We start from the raw sequence: 16,790 nt of genomic DNA on the forward strand, positions 1-16,790 counted from the left end.
GGTGGGGGAAATGGGGCGATGATAAAGATCAAGGTGTATAAAGTTTCAGTTATAAGATGATTAAGTTCTGAGGGCCTAATGTCAGCTAACAGAGTAGATCTTATGTGTTCTCATCAAAGGGGAAAAAAAAGATGTATGGGGTGATGGATATTTTAATTAATTTGATTGTGGGAATCCTTTTTCAATGTAGACATATATCACATCATTATTTTGTACAACTTTAAATATATTACAATTGTGTGTGTGTATGTGTGTGCTCAGTCGTGTCCAATTCTTTCTGACCCCATGGACTGTAGCCTACCAGGCTTCTCTCTGTCCATGGGATTTTCCAGGCAAGAATATTGGAGTCGGTTGCCATTTCCTACTCCGGGGGATCTTTCTCATCCAGGGATTGAACCTGTGTCTCTTGAGTCTCCTGCATTTGCAGACGGATTCTTTATCATGGAGCCATCTGGGAAGCTCATTACAATTTTACTTATTGTTATTTTATACCTCAATGAAACTAAAAAAAATTCCTTAAATCCTCCATACTTCCGTAATAGTTTAAACAGTTAATGAAGTAATGGTTCAGCAAAGAACTGCAAAATCTCAACACTTTAATGAAACCCTCAAGAGGCCTCTCTCAGATCCCCATCTACTTAACATGCGCAAAGTGATATATTGTTCCTAACCCTTATAGGAACACTTATGTCAACTGCTGAGTCCCAAAGAGATTCTAAACTCTTAGATTTTCCCCTAGTCTCTCCAGCGAGGAGGGGAACTACCTAGGAAACTCTAGCCAGTTAGGTCCCAGTCATTTACAAACAGACTTGGAAGAAAACAGAGTAGTTCTGAATTTCACCTTACTTTTCTTATGAAAAAAATATGTTATCCTATTCCTCCCTGCCTTCTTTGTTACTTTTCATATTTCCAAGATGCTCGATCATAAATGTTATTAGTTACATGATCACATCCAATTTTTTTAGTTCTCCAGGTTATAATTAAGGTCTATTTGTTATGCATGCCTCTTTACAGCTTGTGTGGCATTATGACTCCTTTAAGTTTCTGTAGCAAATACAAATTAAGTTATAAGTCATATGAACTGTTAAATACCTATCCGTAAACAATATTCTTGCCACATTCTGAAGAAGGTTTTCTAGCAAATGAAGTGGGTGGAATAGTGAGCCCCCTCCTCCTCACTTATCTCCACTTGGAATCTCAGGATGTAACCTTATTTGGAAATAGGGACTTAGCAGAAGTGATGAGTTAAGAAGAGGTCATACTGGATTAAGGTGGGTGCTAAATCCAATGACTGCTGTCCTTATAAGAACAAAAGAGGGGAATTCTCTGGCAGTCCAGTGGTTAAGATTCCACGCTTCCACTGCAGGGGGCATGGGTTTGATCCCTGTTTGGAGAATTAACCTGATAACCTGGGGCTTCCCTGATAGCTCAGTTGGTAAAGACTCTGCCTGCAATGCAGGAGACCCGGGTTGGATTCCTGGGTTGGGAAGATCCGCTAGAGAAGGGATAGGCTACCCAATCCAGTATTCTTGGGCTTCTGCCTGCAATGTGGGAGACCTGGGTTTGATCCCTGGGTTGGAAAGATCCTCTGGAGAAGGGAAAAGCTACCCACTCCAGTCTTGCCTGGAAAATTCCATGGACTATACAGACCATGGGGTCGCAAAGAGTCCAACACACGTGAGCAACTTTTCCTTTCACTGGGGAACTAAGATTCCACATGCCGTGTGGCACAGTCAAGAGAAGAAGACAAGATGATGCACAAAGACACACACAGAGGAAAGAAGGCCATGTGCTGATGGAGTCGGACCGGAATGAAGCAGCTACACCTCATCCGTTTGTGGGTGGGTGTACTCTACTGCCATATTTCTGTGTCAGCATGCAGGGGGCCCTGACCTAGGCCTGGGGACCCACGCTGGGTCAAGGGCGAGCTTCACGAGTATGCAGCCTGTGCAACAGCGCATGGCCAGGGGCTTAAAAGGGCCTTGTCCTTGGTTTAACACTCTGCTGTTGCTGTCTTAAAATTCTTGCTGCTGCTGCTGCTGCTAAGTCACTTCAGTCATGTCCGACTCTATGCGACACCATAGACAGCAGCCCACCAGGCTCCTCTGTCTCTGGGATTCTCCAGGCAGAATACTGGAGTGGGTTGCCATTTCCTTCTCCGTTAAAATTCTTAATAATATTTTAACAAGGGACCCCTCATTTTTCACTTTGCACAGAGCTCCACAAATTATGTAGCTCCATCGTCACTAGAATAGATACAGAATTACTAACGTTACAAAGAGGGTAGAGAAGAGAACCCATAGTCTGAGGGGATGTTTCGCTGAGGCAGCGAGGGAGGAGGAATTCCTTAGAGGAGGACTTTTGCTCACAGAGCTCCTGTGCCGGGCAGGTCTTTGGGGCAAAGGAACGCATGTGACGGACAGGACAACTGAAGGGGCCTTGGTTGTGCTGGCACCTAACGTACCACTAGGGGGCGCTCAGGGAGAGGATGACAGAGAGGCAAGGGTCTGATCCTGAATGGGCTGTGAGCAGTTGGTGGAACTTCTTGGCTTTCATTCAGAAGGGGATGGGAACCATGGAAGATGCTGATCCCCATCTAGGACACACCCCTCAAATTTGTTCCTCCAGGATTTCAGCTGATTCATTCCGTGCTCAAAGATCCAGTCCCCACAGACTTGTACATCTTTTCTCACATGGTCACGCCGGGGAAGGGTTTAGAGAGACTCAATCCTCCTTTCGTGTGATTACTGCTTCCCCCCCCCCGGGTATAACAAATTACATGAATAACAAATATGTGTTCAGAGCCTGCCAGGATTTACTAGCCTGAAACAGGATGGTCCAGGAGGACTTTCTGGTGAAGCTCCCTGGGCTTAGCCACCCAGCGGGTATCCAGACTGGTCATCTCTACAGCAAGGTTCATGCAACCCAGAAGATTTTAGGAACACCAGACTTTGTGGTGTGCTGAATGGGTCCCCAAAGAGGTACAAGTCCTAATTCCCGGAGCTTGTGAATATGTTACCTTACACAGTAAAAGGAATTTTGTGGCTGTAATTAAAGACTTTGAGATGGGGCAATTTTCCTGGGTTACCTGGGTGGGCCAAAGTAATAACAAAAGTCCTTAGAAGAGGGAGATGGGGGGGATCAAAGTGCATTGCAGGAGATGGGAAAACAGAAACAACAGGCTGGAATGATGTGGAGAAAGGGTTGGAATGTAGGTGGCTTCTAGAAGCTGGAAAAAGCAAGGAAATGAATTCTTTGAAGTCTACAGCCCCATCACCTCAATCTTAGATTCTGACCTTCAGAACCATAAGAGTTTCAATTTGTGTTGCTGTAAGCAACTAAGTTTGTGTTACAGCAGCAACAGGGAGCTAATGCAGATCTTTAACAAATATTTTAACTCATTCTTTGTAAAGTTCTATCTTAGTGTATGTTTATAATATATATAATATAGTTGTATGATACCAAGCACATATATAGTTTAAAAAGAAGTGAAAAGACTTATATTGGGACCTTCAATCCAAATGACAGATGTGTGCATATTTAAAATTTTTTAGGCCTCTAGGATAAAGTAAGGGTAACAGAAGTCTATAGTATAAATTAATATAATTATGTAAATTAATTATAATTAGTATAAATTTTCAATGTGACTATACACGTACTCAATAATCACAAAAGAAAGAGAATACTACTGTAAAGCAACTGGTAATATTTTCCATCCATTTGGTGGTTGCCTTAAGGCAATGGCACCCCACTCCAGTACTCTTGCCTGGAAAATCCCATGGATGGAGGAGCCTGGAGGGCTGCAGTCCATGGGGTTGCTGAGGGTCGGACATGAGTGAGCAACTTGACTTTCATTTTTCACTTTCATGCATTGGAGAAGGAAATGGCAACCCACTCCAGTGTTCTTGCCTGGAGAATCCCAGAGATGGGGGAGCCTGTTGGGCTGCCGTCTATGGGGTCTCACAGAGTCGGACACGACTGAAGTGACTTAGCATAGCATAGCATTAACATAGATTAGAAAAGTCAAAGTTTAAAAGCAGGAAATTCTCTGTTCTAGTCTGTTCTCTTGGCTAACAGGCTGGAGAGCATGTGTCTGGACCTGTTACGCAATGATGCTGTTATTGCTCACCAGTACTGTTCTCAGAGAGTGATTTCCATTACAAATCAGTTTTACTACAATGAGGTATCACCTCACACCAGTCAGAACGGCCATCATCAGAAAGCCTACAAATAATGAATGCTAGAGAGAGTGTAGAGAAAAGGGAACCCTCCTACACTGTTTGTGGGAATGTACATTGGTGCAACTACCATGCAGAACTCTATGGAGGTTCCATTAAAAACCATATGATCCAGCAATCCCACTTCTGGGCAAATATCCAGAAAAGACAAAAACTCAAACTTGAAAAGATACATGCACCCCAATGTTCATAGCAGCACTACTTATAATAGCTAAGAGATGGAAGCAACTAAAGTGTCCATCAACAGATGAGTGGATAAAGAAGATGTACTGTATATATAATAGGACAGAGAAAGACAAATATCATATGACATAGCTTTATATGTGCAATCTAAAAACTGATACATATGACTTATTCACAAAACAGAAACAGACTCACAGACATAGAAAACAACCTAGGTTACCAGAGGGGGACGTGAGGATGAATTAGGACTCTGGGATTAACAGGTATACAATACAATATATAAAATAGATAAACAGCGATGTACTGTATGGCACAGGGAGCTCTATTCAATATCTTGTAATAACCTATAATGGAAAATAATCTGAAAAAATATAAAATAAAATATGTTATATGTCTTTTTCAGATATACACACATATATATATCTGAATCATTCTACTGTACACCTGAAACTAAATAACATTGTAAATCAGCTCTACTTCAGTGAAGTTTTTTATTCAGTTTTCATTCACCCAAGGATGTTAAGATTGTTTTGAAATATTGTTTATACAAACTCATTTTATCAGAGATCATTAAATAGGGTCAAGCATTAGTATTTGGGGGATATATCCCAAATCTATTATATTTTCACCTGCACAGTGCCTATTTTGATTTTAAGGAAAATAAACATGCAAATAGTCATATGTTTAGAATTTTTTCTGTGCCACTAAAAATAGTTTTCAGGCTTTTAAAAAAGTAAAGTAGATAGTTGTCCAGATCAGAAGTGAAAGATAACCCTTTCTAGTAGGAATAAATAAAATGTTCTGAAAGACACTGTTCTAATTACTCTGCATCTCTTGACTAATTTATTCCTTAGAGCAACCCTGTACCACTTTTTAAAACATTAATTTATTCACTTATTTATTTTTGGCTGTGCTGGGTCTTTTATTTCTGTTTTGTGTGGACTTTCTCTAATTGCAGTGAGTGCGGCTACTCTTCCTTGCGGTGCACGGACTTCTCACTGCGGCGGCTTCTCTTGTAGAGCATAGGCTCCAGGCACATGTGCGCATGCGTGCCAGGGCTTCAGTCGTTGCAACACGTGGGCTTGGTAGTTGCGGCTCCCAGACTCTAGAGCACGGGCTCAGTAGCTGTTGTGCAAGGGCTTAATTGCCCCTTGGCATGTGGAATCCTATTGGACCAGGGATTGGACCTGTGTCCCCTGCACTGGCAGGTGGAGTCTTATCCACTGTGCCACCAGGGAAGTCCTGTACTACCGTTTTTATAGATGAGGAAATGAAGACTCTGGAAAGTTAAAGAATGTACCCGAAATCACACAGCAGGAGACAGAGCTGGAATTTGCACCGTGTTAGTCTAGTTCTGTAGCTTTTGCTCTCAACTATGGCACCACGCTGCACACGCAATTAACAGAGAAACAAATGAAGATGTACGTTACAGTTTGAATTCGGGATTTTTCACTGCTTGTTTGTTCATTTTTTTGTCCATTTGGCATGTGGGATCTTAGTTCCCGGACCAGGGATCGAACTTGCACTCCCTGCACTAGAAGCACACATAGTCTTACCCACTGGACCACCAGGGAAGTCCCTTGAGTTCTATTTTAAAATATGCTCAGGTTAGAGAAGGTTTTTCTACTTGTGACCTTACATTCAGTGAGTGAATGTCGCTCAGTCGTGTCCAACTGTTTGGAACCCCATGGACTATACAGTCCATGAAATTGTCCAGGACAGAATACTGGAGTGGGTAGCCTTTTCCTTCCCCAGGGGATCTTCCCAACACAGGATCGAACCCAGGTCTCCCTCATTGTAGGCTGATTCTTTACCAGCTGAGCCACCAGGGAAGCCGCAGATTTATGTGATAAACAAACATAGATAGGCAGTCTATCCTTGTGCATGGCCTCTGGGCAAATGGAATAATTGTTCAGGATTTCTATCCTCCAAACTGGTTCCTTTACAATTGGTTTTGATTCTAAATTTCCTTTGCATAGACTAATACAAAGTGTCATATGATAGAAATACTGCCCCAAGGACTAGAGATTTGGGCTAATCTTTCATTGCCTTCAATAATAATTATCATTTGCATTTAAAGCACGAAATGGTGGTCCCTGGTCACATTTTCCCCCCTGTATAGATTCACTTAAAAGCTAGCCCTGGGGACCTACCAATGGGGAAGAAATAAATAAATTAATAAAATGAACAAACAAAAAGAGGTAGTACAATTTACTGCTACCAGCTTCCTTTACAGGGTTGCTCTAAGGATTAAATGAGTCAAGAAATGCAGAGTACTTAGAATAGCCCCTCTCAGAACACTATATGAATTTACTTATTCCTGTTATTAGTGTTATCTTTCACTTCTGATCTGGACAACTATCTACCTTTACCTTAACCACTGTTAAGAATCCTCCTGCCGATGCAGGGGACATGAGTTCAATGCCTGGTCCTGGAAGATTCCACATGCCTCAGGGCAACTGAGCTGGCACTCTAGAGCCTGTGCTCTAGAGCCCAGTCTTGGCAAAAGGAGAGGCCACTGCGATGAGAAGCCCGCCCACTGCAACCAGAGAGTAACCCCCACTCGCTGCAACTAGAGAAAGCCCACAGGCTGGAAAGAAAACCCAGCTTAGCCAAAAAAAAAAAATTTTTAACTAATTAATTAAAAAACTAGACTTTTAAGGGAAATAAGTGAATGAAAAGGAGTGGATAGTTTCAATTGAATTATTTTTAAGTTAATTTCTTGGATTCAAAGAAAAGGCTCCAAGGGTTAGAATGGTCCAAAGAAAGAAAGTCAGAAAAATACACAGGGTTGCCTGGGAAATCATCTTCATTTTGGAGTGCCAGTTTCAGAGGACATATAAAGAGCTCAGAGTGGTCATGTTAGAAGGTGAAATTCCTGGCCAGGGTTTCTTTCTTTCTTTCTTTAATATTTATTTATTATTTGGCTGTGCAGTGTCTTAGTTGCAGCATGCAGGATCTTTTAGTTGCAGGATGTGGGATCTATTCCCTGACTAGGGATCGAACCCAAGCCCCCTGCATTGGGAGCATGGAGTCTTCGCCACTGGACCATCAGGGAAGTCCTCTGGCCATGGTTCTAAAACCAAGTTCATTACAGAAATGACCATAGACACCAAATTTGATCAGAGTACATTTTTTCACATGGATGTCTAATCAGTGCATTTTTCTGCATAGTATCCTGTAATGACTGCCCATTCATTTTAAAATACATTTAAAACTCCTTGGCATTGTCTCTGAGGCTTTTTGTGCCATGGGCCTCATCTGTCTCTAACCGAATATTGGGCCTGTCTCCTACAGCACACTATGCTCCAGCCCTGGGAGACAACCTCAGCCTCTTTCCTGCTTCCAGGGACAACACAAACAGCTGCTTACGTCTTGCTGTGAAATGGCTGCAATGCCACCACCTTCTCAGATGTCTGCCCTGGCTGCCCCCCTTTCACTCTGGCTCAGTTCAGCTCAAGTTGAGCTCAGAACTTGCTCCTTTAGGGTCCATGGTGCAACTAATCCATAACTCTCCCATAGCACTCACCCCATTTGTTTTCCGGTCTGTCTTCTCCACCAGACTGAACCCCTGGTGGGTCAAGACTTTGCTATTTTTCTCTGAATCCCCTGCCCTCTGAGGATTCAGAGCTATGGGTAATCTCAACCTGCTGTTTTTGTCAGTTCTTCTCAACTCCTCCTTTTTAGCCCTGAAAATATGAAAGGATGGATTCTGTATTAAACATGCATGTCTTTGAAGACCAGAGACAACTGCTGTTGGTGCTATACTGCATGGATGATTTAAGAAGTTTCCAAAGTCAATTTATGTCTACACCTGAGTGTTTTGGGCACACTTAAATGCCTGACTCCTGCATAAGATAAACTCCGTTGACATTATATTTGTTATATACATTTTTTGAAAATTTTTGGTTTAAGAATTCTAATGCTATGTCTCAGTAAAGCCCAATTTTAAACTCATTAAGGAGCTTGCTATTTTATAACAAAAAGGAACATTAACAAAGTATCTCTTCTGGAGAAATAGACTATTTTTTGTCTGGATTTGTTTCAGCAAGTGATCTGTCATGGTTAAAAATGAGGACTAGGGCTAATGTCTGTAAATAAGAAACTCTCAGGAAGAAGCAAATTAGAATTTTTTTTCGTCCTGACGTCAACAGTTAAAATCACTGATTTATTTAGACACAGATGGCATCCATTTATTATATTCAGTGTTGCCTCTTAGAAAAGGAGTTTGAACTGCACTTAGGCCAATCAGATAGGTCTTATACTTCTTGGTATGGGTTCATCCAAGACAATATTTTATAGAGCAACCATTCTTAGGAGGAAAATGCTCTCACTTTAGCTACTCAGTAGGATTTCATAATAAAGCTAAATGAGGATTGAGGTTACTGCATCTGCTAAAACTGATTTCCAGTTTTGCCATTTCTCTTTTCTTGAGAACTTGATAACTCTTGAGAGTTATCATAACTCTTGATAACTTGAGAACTCTCTTTTCTTGAGAGGCCCTTGGATAGCAAAGAGACCAAACCAATCAATCCTAAAGGAAATCAACACTGATTATTCATTGGGAGGACTGATGCTGAAGCTGAAGCCCCAGTACTTCGGCCACCTAATGTGGAGAGCCAACTCACTGAAAAAGACTCTGATGCTGGGAAATATTGAGGGCAGGAGGAGAAGGGGGTGACAGAGGATGAGATGGTTGGATGGCATCATCGACAATGGACGTGAGTCTAAGGAAACTCCAGGAGATAGTCAAGGACAGGAGGCCTGGCATGCTGCAGTCCATTGGGTCACAAAGAGTCTGACTTGACTGAGTTGAACAACAGCTCTTTTCTTTGATATCTCGTAAGTTAGAAAATATAAGGATCATGTTGGTAGATTACAATGTAAAGCCCGAATAATCATCTGTAAGCTTTTATGTGTCACTGGCAATTTGTAACTTGACTTGCTATCACTTATTAAGTTTGTGATGGTTCTCTCCTCTCCTCCCCAGTTGTCACTAAATTTCCTATTTACACCTGCAGAAGCAGAGTTTCCTCAGGATGATCTTGGATTTCTGCTCTGAGAATCACTCAGAGCTCATGTTAAAGATGCAGGTTCCAAAGGGCTTCCCTTGTGGCTCAGCTGGTAAAGAATCTGCCTGCAATGAGGGAGACCTGGGTTCAATCCCTGGGTTGCGAAGATCCCCTGGAGAAGGAAAAGGCGACCCACTCCAGTATTCTGGCCTGGAGAATTCCATGGGCTGAGTGACTTTCCCTTTTTCACTCACTTTCCAAAGCCCTACCCCAAACCCACTGAAACCTTGGTGGAGAAGGTACCTCTCCCCATACTGGTTCAATCAAATGGGCTTTTATTTTTCTCATAGCAAGAAGTCCTGAGGTAGGTATGGATTTTTTTGGTGGTCCAGTGGTTAAGAATTTGTCTGCCAATGAAGGGGACACGGGTTCCATCTCTGGTCCAGGAAGATTCCACATGCTGTGGAGCAGCTAAGCCCATGTGCCCCAACTTCTGAGACTGCTCCAGAGCGCATGCTCCAGACAAGAGCCGCCACCGCAATGAGAAGCCTGCGCACTGCATCAAAGAGTAGCCCCCACTTGCTGCAACTAGAGAAAAGCCCAAGCAAATCAAGGAAGACCCAGCGTAGCCAAAAGTATATAAATAAATAAATAAATTTTTTTCAAAAGAGAGATGGCTTGAAAATAAGACACAATTTCTATAGAAAACTATGCTAAGAAAAAATAAACTTTTGTAAAGTAATTTGTTTGCAATTTGGGGTTTTCTTATCCTGCTTTAAAATTTTTGAAGGCATCACTGAATGTAATATATACTAAATAATTTGTCCAAATTATCCAAAAATGTGAGGAAAGAAAACTACAAAATCCCTGTCCTCAAGGAACTAATAGAAAAGCAGGGATTTGATAAGTACTTATGGATGTCTAATGCATTGAACTTTGAAACTTGGATAATCTGGCTACTTATTCTGTCACGCCTTCCTGATATCAAATAGACACCCAAAGTCTAAGGGTTTCAAAGGTGCCTATTTAACAAGGAACTGCTTCAAACACTGGCAGAATATGGGGTTCATTAAGTACAATTTAATCATTAAGACAGTAATGTTTCTTGCACATGCTTTCTGGGGAAAATACCCAGTCACGTCCTTCTGTCTTAATTGCCATCTCAATTATAAATTATATTTGAATTTATGTACCAAAGGTTACTGCAAAGGAAGGAAGCAATGGTATAAATAGAAACAATAATTTTTTTTGCCCAGAGCTATTCAGAAAATGCTAGTCAAAAGTGGAACTAGGCTTCTAAAAACACTGTGAGTATTTGAATATTTCAAGGTCAAAGTCAAAGTAAGCAACTTGGTCCTAGATATTTTTAGCAGTAGCTACAATGAAGACTGAACAACACTGTTTGGGTCTGGAAAATGTCATAATGCCATACGCTGATTATTATCTTGAAATTTATTAAGAAATTCATAATCATTAGGGTTTGGGGGAACAAACAATGGAAAGAATGTTTTGCTGGGTTCCTCCCATGAGCCTGGTGCTCTATGATTTTTACATAAATTGTTACATTTAATTCTCACAACAACCCTGGCATGCAGATATTTTTTTTATTCCCATGTTACAGGTGAGGAAACAGAGGGGAAATAATTTGCTCTGCATCACAACAGCTAGTAACTGGCAGAACTAAAATGTTTTAAATCCAAAAAATAAACTGCAGAGAAAATTACAAAGGAAGATAGCTGCAATGAATGATCATATTAATAAAATGTTGCATTGATTTCCTTTTGCTGTAAAAAAATTATGACAAACCCAATGGCTTTAAAACAACACATATTTATTCTCTCACAGGTCTGGAGGTCAGAGATCTACAGCAGGTCTTGTGACACCAAAATCAAGGTGTTGACACAGCTGTGCTCCTTCCGAAGGCTCTAGGTAGGGAAGAATCCGTTTCTTTGCCTTTTGAGCTTCTAGATATTGCCCACATTCTCTGGCTCAGGACATCCAGCGAGCAATTATATCCCTCTGATTCCATGGTCACAGCCCCATTGCTCTGACTCTCCTCTCTTTTTTTTTTCCCTGTTAAGGACCTTTGTGACTGGAAGGGGCCCAGCTGCATAGCCCATGATAATCTAACCATGTCAGGATCCTTCAGCACATTGGTAAAGTTCCTTTTGTCCTGTAGGGTGATGTATTCACATTCTGAAGGTTAGGATGGAAACTAGTTTTTAAATTATTTCTTATTTATTATTATTATTTTGTTGTTGTTGTTGCAGTGGGTCTTCGTTGCTGTGTGTGGGCTTTCTCTAGTTGTGGCAAGCAGGAGCTGCTCTTGGTTGCAGTGCCAAGGGCTTCTCATTGCAGTGGTTTTTCTTGTTGCAGAGCACAGGCATCTGCTAATCCCAAACTCTCAATCCAACTCTCTCCTACTCCTCTTTCCCTTGACAGTTCAGTTCAGTTCAGTCACTCAGTTGTGTCCGACTCTTTGCAACCCATGGACTGCAGCATCACCAACTCCCAGAACCTGCTCAAGCTCATGTCCATCAAGTTGGTGATGCCATCCAACCATCTCATCCTCTGTCATCCCCTTCTCCTGTTTTCAATCTTTCCCAGCATCAAGGTCTTTTCCAATGAGTCAGTTCTTCACATCAGGTGGCCGAAGTATTGACAAAGTATCCCCTTGACAACCACCAGTCTGTTTGGGGAACCATTATTATGTCTACTGAAGAGTTATAAAAACAAATTTATGATACAGTAATACATGTGATTCTTTAAAAATATATTAAATAACATGATGCATGCTGGACCCAATAACTACTGTAACATTTAAGTAATGTTTATTATAAATAATACTTTAAGATAGTTGCAAAAATTATAATGAAAAGTATAAAACATCTGTTATTACTACTGGGTGGTCAATGTGAATAATACTGTGGTTTGTTTTCTCTGTCCATAATTAAATATATTGCTGTATTTCAGTTGAAGGTTAGTGATAATGAAGATGTAATTTTTTCCCATTAAAGTTTATGGACTTCCTAAATTTTATCCATGGACTCCAGGCAGTGGGGGGAAGGAAAATGGGCAGAAGACCATCTGCATTGAACCAATGAGCAAAATTCATCAAGGGTCAGTTTTGAGTCATGAAAATATGTGTCTAGCTTATTTTATGGATAAATACCTTATTTTATGGACTAAAACAAGGCTAGAACTTGAAGGTAAAAGTCTCATTTATTCAACAAATGTTTATTGCGAACCTTAAAGCAGTCCCTTGGCTGCAATGTGAGAGGACCATCAAAGTGGATTCTTCTATCCCCTATTGGAAAGAGCAGTCACTCGGAACCTTGGCTCTACCACTGTGTGAACTTGGATAAGTTATTTAGTCTCCCCATGTCAGTTTTCTCTTTTATGTGAGACATAAAGGTTCAGCTTATGTGATCTTCATCTTCACACCCAGCTCCAACAATCCATTCATGTACATAATATTGAATATTTATTGGTGGCTCAGATGGTAAATAATCTGCCTGCAAATCAGGAGACCCAGGTTTGATCCCTGGGTTGGAAAGATCCCTTGGAGAAGGGAGTGACTACCCACCTCAGTATTCTTGACTAGAGAATTCCATGCACAGAGGAACCGGGCTGGCTACAGTCTACGGGGTCGTGAAAACACAACCGAGCCACTAACACTTTCCCTTTTTTCACTTTCACTGTTCATTTTAATGTTTCGTGAAAGTTGTGATTGCAATTTGTGAAGTCAATTCTTCTCTCCGGGCTGAGATTTAGACGACTGCAATATTGATGGGGATCCATCAGAGTATTTGGCAAAAATTTCATGAACTCCTTCACGAAGCTGAATACAGGTGAGAAACTGTGAAGCACAACTGAGTCATCCTCTTACCTTCCGCTGAATTTACAGAAGTGCTCCTCAGTTTATACTGCCTAATGTTGTGGCAAGGAAGAGAAGGCAAGAACTAAAAAATTTTAAAAAACAAAAACATGGAAGCCTGAGAGGATAGGGTAAGGTAAGGTAAGAGATGCTGCCAGAAGTAATTTTCTGGGAGTCTAAATAGTCGATTTTTTTTATAGAAGCAGTGTGAATCATGGGGACCTGATATATTAGTTCAGTACTAAATTTAGTCTTAAATTTATTAAGCTAGTTTTTAGGATTCCAGCCATTGACAAATTACAGATTGCAAAAAAAGTGAATAGTTATTGGAGAAGAATTTTAGCAGTTCAATATGAATTGATGGCATTCTTCTAAGCCCCTCATTGCTTATTGATAAAGGTTGTTATTTTAGATATCCAGTGATACCATCACTTTTAAAATGTTTAATTGCAGGATAATTGCTTTACAATATAATTGGCTTCCCTGATAGCTCAGTTGGTAAAGAATCTACTTGCAAGGCAGGAGACCCTGGTTTGATTCCTGGGTTGGGAAGATCCCCTGGAGAAGGAATAGGCTACCCACTCCTGTATTCCTGGGCTTCCCTTGTGGCTCAGCTGGTAAAGAATTTGCCTGCAATGCAGGAGACCTGGGTTCGATCCCTGGGTTGGGAAGATACTTTGGAGAAAAGAACAGCTACCCACTGCAATATTCTGGCCTGGAGAATTCCATGGACTGTTTAGTCCATGGGGTCGCAGTCAGACGCTGCTGAGTGACTTTCACTTCACTATTGGTAGTTTCTGCCATACATCAACATGAATCAGCCATGGGCATTCGTCTGGGTGAGCTCCCTGCATCACAGAGCAAATTCCCTCTGGCTCTCTATTTTACATGTAGTAATGCACATGTTTTGGTGTTACTCTTTCAGTTGCTCTTCTCTCTCCTTCCCCTACTGTGTCCACAAGTCTGTTCTCTATGTCTGCGTCTCCACTGCTGCCCTGCAAAGAGGTTTGTCGGTGCCATCTTTCTAGATTCCATGTATATGTATTCATATACAATCTTTGTTTTTCTCTTTCTGATTTACTTCACTCTGTATAATAGGCTCTAGGTTCATCCACCTCATTAGAACTGACTCAAATGCATTCCTTTTAACAGCTGATTAATATTCCACTTTATATATGTACCACAACCTCTTTATCCATTCATCTGTCCGTGGACATCTAGGTTGCTTCCATGCCCCGGCTATTGTAAACAGTGCTGCAATGAACATTGGGGTACATGTGTCTTTTTCAGTTATGGTTCCCTCAGGGTATATGCTCAGTAGTGGGATTGTTGGGTCTCACCGTAACTTTTCAGTGATGTAATTGCAAGCCCCAATCCATTCACTTTAGTGATGTGTTCTTTTTTTTGGCCATGCCAAATGGCACCTGGGAACTAAGGTTCCCCAACCAGGGATCAAACCTGTGTCCCCTGCAGTGGAAGTTCAAAGTCTTAACCACTGGACCACCAGTGATGTGTTGTTAAAGCTAAAGTAATGTCTTCTGATTTGTCTTCTTTCTGAGCACATTTTCACATTTGGGTACATAGCTTGATTGCACAAAAGTTATATTGCATATCTTAATTATGCAAAAAAGTCAACAGGGCAAATAAATAATGCTGGTGCAGAGAGAACAATTGGACTTGACCATGAGCCTGAAAATTAGTAAATATTTATTGAGAATCTAATTTGGTTGCAGGCACTGGGCTGGGCAGGTACAGGGACTGCAGTGGGGCATTAGACAGGTACTACTGACTGCTTTTGGACAGCAGCAGGGGCTTACCTTGTTTTATTGTGCTTTGCTTTCTTGCTTCACAGATACTGCATTTTTGATAAATTAAAAGTTGGCAAACCTACCTCAAGCAAGTCTATCAGTGCTGCTTTTCCAACACTGTGTCTCTATCACATGATGGTCATTCTCTCAATATTTCAAACTTTTTCATTATTATATTTGTTATGATGGTCTGTGGTTAGTGATCCTTGATGCTACGACTGCAAAAGGACAATGACTTGCTGAAGGCTAAGATGATGGTTAGCATTTTTTAGCAAAAATGTATTTGTTAATTAAGGAATGCACATTGTTCTTTTAGACATAATGCTACTGCACACTTAATGGGCTAGTGCAGAGTACACATATAACTTTACATGTTTTACTGGGAAACCAAAAAAATGTGTGTGGCTGGGTTTATTGTGGTGAACTGAAGCTGAACCTGCAGTATCTCCAGGTGTGTCTGCACCTACTAGTAGGGTGAATCAATTAGCGAAGAAACAAATAACTACACAAGATAATTCCAGATCAGGGTAAGTACAACGGAGGAAATAAGGTAAGGATGAAGCAACAGAGAAGGGCTTGAGGAGTGGGGACGTCTTCCATGTTGCGTATTCAGGAAAGGCCTCTCTCACAAGGTAGCATTTGAGCTGACCCTGAATGAGATCAGGGGCCAGCAAAGTAGAGAGTTAGGGGCAGAATATTCTAGACTATACCTGCTAGAAAAGTACATGCTCCATCTTGATGTAGCGACATGCCTGGCACAGATGATAAAATAGCAAGTGTTAAGAATTGAGACCAGGTGGAGAAGTAGGTAGGAACCAGACCATACAGAGATTTTAGACCAGGATAAGGAATCTGGATTTTTTAAGTACAGTGGAAAGCACTGGGAATTTTAAAGCATGGGAACAATATGTGCATGTTTATAAGCTTTTACAGTTTCTTAGAATCATGAGTCTTTAGAACCTGAAGGTACTTTAGAGATTACTTGGTAAAGTTTTACTTACATATTAAGGAAAATTAAATCTCACAGGAGGTAGATGATGTATTTAAAGCCATACAGTCAGTAGATTTGCCCCAATTCTGGCTCCAGACCACTGTTCTTTCTGTTCTAGTACTTGGCCTTGCCATTGTAAGCCAGTACTAATGAGGAAGAATTTAGAACCTTCTTCTGAGTCTCTTTGAAAAACTGTTCTTAAGTTACAAGATGATCTATTAACAGGAATGCTGTAGTCATCAAGTTTTAAAACTAATTAATGCAAAGTCCTTGTTAATGTCCTGGGAAAAGTCAATACTAAATTGGGGTGTCAGTTGCACCATTGTCCCATGAACCCAATTATTTCATAGTAAGCTTCTCTACCTGTTCTCAAATCATCTAACATATAATCCTGGAATCCGAATTTTATAACTAAAGGGAATTCTGTGTTCATTTAGTCTACTCTTTTTTTTTTTTTTTTAACTCATTTCCATTTTTTATTTGATGTTTCCAAATATAAAAAAAGTCAAGATTCTTACACCAATTATCTCAAATGAAACCATGCAAAGCAAAGTGTATACAACAATCATTTCCCCTTCAGTTCTGTGTGATTGACAGAAAATTGAATGGCATATGCCTGGTTGAAAAATTTCCCCAGTTTACAAAAAAAAAAAAAATCACCAACAACCCAGCAACAAACAT

General features: G+C 40.8%; 1 protein-coding gene across 1 annotated transcript in view; it reads right to left on the reverse strand.

Moving 5' to 3' along the window:
- LOC104987902 (diphosphoinositol polyphosphate phosphohydrolase 2-like) overlaps positions 1-16,790 on the reverse strand; it is a 37,756-nt gene that overhangs the window by 12,373 nt on the left and 8,593 nt on the right. The gene's annotated exons all lie outside the window — the stretch shown is intronic.

The sequence above is a fragment of the Bison bison genome, unplaced genomic scaffold (genome assembly GCF_000754665.1).
Source record: "Bison bison bison isolate TAMUID 2011002044 unplaced genomic scaffold, Bison_UMD1.0 scf7180017864108, whole genome shotgun sequence".
NCBI classification, from domain to species: Eukaryota; Metazoa; Chordata; class Mammalia; order Artiodactyla; family Bovidae; genus Bison; species Bison bison.